General features: G+C 41.4%; 1 long non-coding RNA gene across 1 annotated transcript in view; it reads left to right on the top strand.

Moving 5' to 3' along the window:
- The first annotated feature begins 3,157 nt into the window (after positions 1-3,157).
- LOC117881098 overlaps positions 3,158-6,576 on the top strand; it is a 9,948-nt gene continuing 6,529 nt past the window's right edge. The window contains exons 1-2 of the long non-coding RNA XR_004646687.1: positions 3,158-3,833; positions 3,911-4,027. This is a non-coding gene — a long non-coding RNA (uncharacterized LOC117881098). The remainder of the gene's footprint in view (positions 3,834-3,910; positions 4,028-6,576) is intronic.

Here is a 6,576-nt window from a genome sequence, read left to right as displayed (position 1 = left end):
TACTGCCATGATGGATAGGCTAAACACCCAGCCAGGACAGAAGGGGTAAATTTCACCCATTACATATTACCTGGGAATTGAAGGGGCTCTTCTTGGTGGAGACCACAAAAAGATGGTGATAGTGGAAACATGGTTCCCCCACTCCGAGGAGTGATGCCCCACTGGGGCTTCTGGTCCAGCCTGCTGGTGGACTCTGCCTTCCTTGGCTACACCCATCTGGGACAGAAGAGGGATCAATTTTGCCCATTAGAGATTACTTAGAGGCCAAAAGGATGGTGATGGTGGAAACGTGCTCCTCTCCCCCCAGGTAGGGCGACCAGACACCCTGATATTATCGGGACCATCCCAATATTAGGGGCTTTGTCTTATATAGGACTCTATTTCCTCTCACCCCCATCCTGATTTTTCACACTTGCTTTCTCGTCACCCTACCCCCTCTGGGGCGTTTGGTCCAGCCTGCTGGTGGACTCTGCCCTCCTTGGCTACTGCTTGCCCTGTGGGGTACAGGGGGGTTTCTGAGAGCAAGTCCCATCTCTTCATACTCTCACCTGTGACTCTGATTGTCCAATGGCGCTGGTAGGTGGGCAGCAGAACGGGGGATAGTGTCCTGGAAAGCAGGTAGTGTGAAAAGTCACAGTGGACAGCATGGCTGGCGCATAACATTTTGGCACTTGAGGCGGGGAGCTCAAATGACGCCCCCATGCCCCCTCGCTTGGGCCAAAACATTGAAAGGTCTTAATTCTGCCTTCTTCCTGTTCTACTCCTCTCATGGTACTGCTCTGCTACCTACCCCAATAAAGGAGAACTAACAACTTAAAATGCCTTATTCAAAAATTTTAAATAACACTTAACTTTCAAACGCCTGAACAGCAAATGTAACTTTTCTTGTGTGCATAGTAAACACTGGCATTTTTATCTGTTTGAATACAAAGTGGTGCTTTCTGTGCCTTCTTGGTTGCAAATATTTGAACTTCTTCCTACTGAAGGTCCACAGTCTGGGCCAGCTCATGCTCTATTGAGATGGTTGCAAGGCCGACCAGCCTGTCCTGTGTCATTGTGGAGCGTAGATGTGTTTTTATTAACTTCAGCTTAGAAAAGCTGCGTTCTCCACTGGCAATTGTTACAGGAAGTGTTAGAAGTATGTGCAGAGCAACAAAAGCATTTGAAAAGAGGGTGGTCATCTTATTTGTGCACATATATTCCAGAACAGTCTTTGGAATTGATCCTGCTGAAATGAATCTTGAAAGGGCTTTCAGTTCATCACCTAAATCACTCGCATCAATATCGCACATGTCATCATGTGTCAACACTGTCTCTAGTGCCCTGCATTGCTGGTGTAGGTCTACTTTAGGTATAGTGATGAGTTTTGGAATATCATACAACATCCCAAATATACTGCTATGTTCCTTGAGCTGCATGAAACATTCTTCCACTGACTGTATTGCACAATCTAGCACCTAGTTAAAGAATTCAACTTTGAATTGTTGTTTGGGGTCGCTTATGGGATTATCCCGTACCTCGTAATCAAAATGCCTTCTTCAGTGACTCTTGTATTCTTGAATGGGTTGGAAAATAGCTTCAGTGTGAAGTTCCTCTGCCAACTTCTGCTCAGTCTTCAGAACGTTTTGAAATCCCTCATCTGACCAGTAAGACTGTAGGTTTGACTTTGCTTTGTCCAGTTGTTCCATTGCTCCAGATATACCAAGGTCAACACCTTGGAGTCTCTTGCTTACAACATTATTTCAAACAGTATGTCATGCCACAACACTAAGCCACACAGAAATGTGAAGTTATGTATGTTTCTGGTGATTCCATTTCCCTCTGCCACTGTTCTCCCACGAACAGTTCCTGTCATAGCATTATCCTCCATAATGGCAACTATGGCATCATCTATCTTCCCAATTTGGTGTTTGATAGGCTTTATCGCCTTCACTCAACTTTCCCATTGTGTGGCACTCAGTGGTTTCAGTGTCAGAGCGGATGTTCCCAGATGTTGCTTAAAAATTTGCCATCGATGAGTTGATGCAGAGAAAAATACATAGATGCTTTGAATTACATTAAAAAAAATTCAGCAGCCTCACTAGAGGCTGATACTGCATCACTGATCACCAAGTTCAATGAATGAGAACTGCATGGGACAAAAAAAGCTCAAGGGTTTAACTCTCGGATCCGTGTCTGCACTCCTCTGTTCTTTCCTCTCATGTTGGCACCATTATCGTAGCACTGACCTCTCATGTCAGCTATCGCAATTCCCATATCTTCCAGCTTTTTAAGAAGCACATTTGTCATACCAGCTCCTGTAGTATCATCAATATCAATAAATTCTAGAAAATGCTCTCAGACAGTCACCATTGCAGGGACATTTTCACTAGGTTCTGTTGTTGTTACAAAACGCACCATTAAAGTCATTTGTTCCGTATGGCTGATGTCAGGTGTGCAGTCCAGAATAGTAGAGTAATATCTTGCTGACTTCAGATCTGCCACAATCTTCTGTTTGACTTTTGTGGCCAGTAACTGTATGATCTCATTTTGAATTGTTTTTCCAAGGTAGTGGTGTGTGTACATTTCTTGGGTGGTGACTCTTCTTAGATGCTCCTGGAGTACAGCATCAAACTCAGCCATCAGTTCCACAATTTTAAGGAAGTTTCCATTGTTTGGCACATACAGCTGATCTGAAGTGCTAGGTTTGGGTAGTAAACATTCTCACAATGGCAATGAGCCTTTTCAGAACATTTTGCCAGTAAAGAGACTCTGCTGCAGTCTTCTCTTGATGCTGATCATCTATGGTGGCCTTTAGCCTTAGTCTCATCTCAAGCTCTTTCCACCTATGCAATGCTCTTTGGTGATTTGCTGCCTTCTCCTGGCATGCCAGATTTCTAGCCAGATTTTTCCAGTCCTTTGTTCCTGTAGAACCCAATGTGGCTGGAACATTAGACTGGAAGAGTTTGCAACAAAACCAGTATGCAGCATTCTGGGTTTTTGAGTACATGAGCCATGGCCTCTCTACTTTGTCACCATTGGGGATTTCACGCCAGTAATGTGTTGGATGGAAACTTCTATTTTCATTGTCTTTGGGGAACATGAAGTTTTTCACTTGCTGTGGCCTATGGAGTAGTAGGAAGTCCCTCAGGCTACTGCTCAAGTGGGTCCTCAGTTTGGTTCATGGTAAGGCCAGCCCTGGTGGACAGACCACTCAACACAAGCTCCGAGTGTTACTCTATGGCATAAAGACCTTGTGTGGTCCTCCAGAGTATAAGCAGGGAAGCAGTGAATAGGAATAGGGGTTTGATTTTGCCTCTGTGTAAGGCATTGGTGATGTAACAGTCAGCAGCAACTCCCATCCACCCCCTTAACAGCTAGCAGCCGTTATGGCAGCCAGCAGCCATTAGGGGAAAGCAAACACCTCAAGTACACTGTAGCCTGAACTTTTCAACTGTCTTCCCTTTCAAGGCCTTGAGGTAGTTGGAGCTGGTCCCAAAGTGGTTTTCACTAACCAAATAGCAAAAGTACAGGGTCTGTTCACACAAACAGGGCCTGTGTTTAAGTGTATAAACAATCTTTGGCTTTTGTACGAGTTAAAGTTTTTGTACCAAGGTGCAAAGCTCTCCTTTCTTCTGCAAAATAAAGCAACCTTTTCCTTATCCCTGTCTGTTGTTGGCTCTCAGCTAGGTGGACCCAACATTTCGGTAACAGTTTTTGGCACCCCAGATGGGACCCTCCTAGCTCGAACATTGAACTCCGGACAGCTGTGGCGAACTAGGAACGGTGCCAATGGGGTGCTTAGCCCCTTTTCCTCACTTCACCGCAGCCCCTGGGGTTCGTGCTCCAATAAGGTAAGCCCTAATAGAATAAGAAAACACTATCTAACTCTGGTTCTGGTTAACCGGTTAATAAATTTCTGTCTTGTTAGGTGTGTGGGCGGAACAAAGCTTCTCGTTCATAATTCCTCGGGGTGAAAGCCACAGCGTGCAAGAAAGCCCTAAGGTCGAATTAAAATTCTTCTGTCCCGTCCCCTGTAACAGTTGGGGTAAGCAAAAATTTCTGGATTAGACCGTAATTCCTTCCACCTTTCTGTCTAATTCTCAGTTTAAGTGTCAGAAGGGGAATGGGTGGGTCTCAAAAAAAAAAAAAAAAAAAAAAAAAAAAAAAAACTCTAAGGATAGCCCTTTGAATTATATGTTAAGTAAACGGCCTTTCCCCGGTGTTCAGAAAAGAATGTCAAAGAGACGCTTGTTGCAGCTTTGCACCCAGGATTGGCCAGCCCTGGGAACTAATTGGCCCAAATCCGAATCTTTAGACATTCCGACTTACTTAACTCCCTTGCGCCTGGTACTGAAAAACCAGGCACCGGGACAAATGGATTATTGGTTTTTGTGGGATCTGTGTTTTATAAGTCTAAAATTAATTGGTATTGTTTAAAGTTGCAAAAACCAAAAATACTTTTGCCATACACAGAAAACTAGTGTTGTTTAATATGGTATTTAGCCTTTAATCCTTAAGGTGACTTAATGATTTACAGGATTTAAAATGTTTTAAATAAAAACCAAAGGTTGTGGCTGCAGCAGGGTAGTCAAAGCCAAAAGAATAAAAAATTTAAATTTGTTTTTGGGTAACAAAATAGCAAATAAAAGATCTGGTAAAAAAAAAAGAACAGTGCCTCTGGCTCTGTGGTCAAACTGTCTTACTAGGGGTGCATGAAAATTTTGTAAGCACAAAAGAAATAGTTACACCTTGTGTAAAAATTAATGTGGCTAGTGTTGTGAAAATTAAATTGTAAAAAGAATGTGCATTTTCCCCAGAACATGTGCAATGTATATTGTAGTAGAGGTAAAAGAAATGCAAACCTACCAATATAGGTTGTGTTGTCTTTTTCAGATCACTGTGTGTTTGAAAGCAAAAGTTAGAAGTAAAAGGCAATCAAAAGTCTGGGAAAGTTAATTGTGTCCCTTCTTAAGTAAAAATCTTTAAGCTGTGAATAGCTTTGGATCTGGAAGCAAGCCAGAAAGCATCTGTATTAATGCAATTTTCTAACTAATAAGGTAGAAGCCACTGAAACCTGGGCTGCCTATGAAACAAATACAAGAAAATATGGGGTAATTCTTCTGTTTTGCCTAAAATCAACAAAAGTATGTCTATATAAAGGAAATATTTTAAGCAATGACTAACTGCCCAGAAAGGGTAAACCTCTGTTCTTTTGTCCTTCAGATCATCAGAGAAAACGGATGCCAGCTAAATAGCATTCAACGTACCATGCATTTACTGGCACAATAGGAATTATTTTTGTGTTCTATGTCCTGTCTTGTGGTGTTTGTCTTGTGGCCAAAATTGTTGTTAAAATTTGCATACCAACAGTCTTTGAAAGCAAGGACATGGAAGGTTAACCCACTCCCCATATTGCCCATGGGATCCTTCTGGCTACCTCAAATTTCTAACCAAAGGGCTGGAAAGGGAGAAAAGCTATTCAACACCAAAGGTTGTACCAAGTGAACTCCTCAAAAGTGGGTGTGCTTGTCCTGGTTTGTTGCTCCAAAGCTCTGTAATAAAGTTATTTTACTAAAAGAGTGTATATGGCATACATTAAATAATAAGACTAATGTACTGTATAATGGCAATGTTCATGTGTTCATTGTTGGGAAAATGTGAATAACTAAAAAGTGGAAGTTTCCTTTGTAGGTTAAAAGAACCCAAAAAGGGGAAAAGGAAAAAGAACAAAACAAGGTAACTGGAAAAAAAAATAGCTAGCAAGCTCAGTCCAAAAATAAAATGCAGGCCCCATCCAAAAACACTGTCCACAGCTAAGACTTGGCTGACAGCCAAGAAAAGGGGGGGAGGGGCTGAATGTGCCCAAAGAACTATAAAATCTGCAAAACACTACCAGGCATTAATAAAATGTGTTAGGTTTCTTTTCTCACAAATAAAAGAAGTGCTACCCAAAAACCCTAGCAGCCCTGCCGTTCATTGAAACAAGAAGACTGAGTCTATGTAAAAATCCACCAACAAAAAACTGCTTTGGTTCCATGCTGGAAAGGCCCTTTCCAAGTCCTGTTAACAGCCAACACCGCTGGGAAGTGCCAAGAACTGCCTACCTGAACCCATGCTTCTCACTGTAAAAAAACCCCTCCACCTCGGAAAAACTCTCCAACTGATCAGCCTATTTCTCCTTTTAGCCTTTGCTGTGTTTTTGGAAAAGAGGGAAAAAAAAAAAAAAAAAAAAAACAAGGTGTAGAACTAGTAACCTCTCCCTTGTCCACTAACAGATCTACTGTGCCTTTAAATTTTTTTAGAAAATGCAAACCATTACAGGGTGATGTGCTAGTAACTCTCCCCTGTATAATGCTGAACCATAACGGTTTAAAAAAAAAAAAAGAGGGAAAAAAAAAAAAAAAAAAAACCTCTTTACCCAAAAAAAACACCAAAAACCAAGAAATCCTGCCAAAAAAAAAAATAAAAAAAAAACCCCCGGTAAAAAAAAAAAAAAAAAAAAAAAAAAAAAATTATACACTGGCAAAAAAAAACTTGTAAAACCCATGCTTAAAAATGTGGTATAGTAATACTTTTTTTTTTTTTTTTTTTGTG

Source organism: Trachemys scripta, chromosome 7, assembly GCF_013100865.1.
Source record: "Trachemys scripta elegans isolate TJP31775 chromosome 7, CAS_Tse_1.0, whole genome shotgun sequence".
In the NCBI taxonomy this organism is placed as follows: domain Eukaryota; kingdom Metazoa; phylum Chordata; order Testudines; family Emydidae; genus Trachemys; species Trachemys scripta.
Note: the sequence above shows the minus strand (reverse complement) of the source record. Positions and strands in the feature narration are given on the sequence as shown.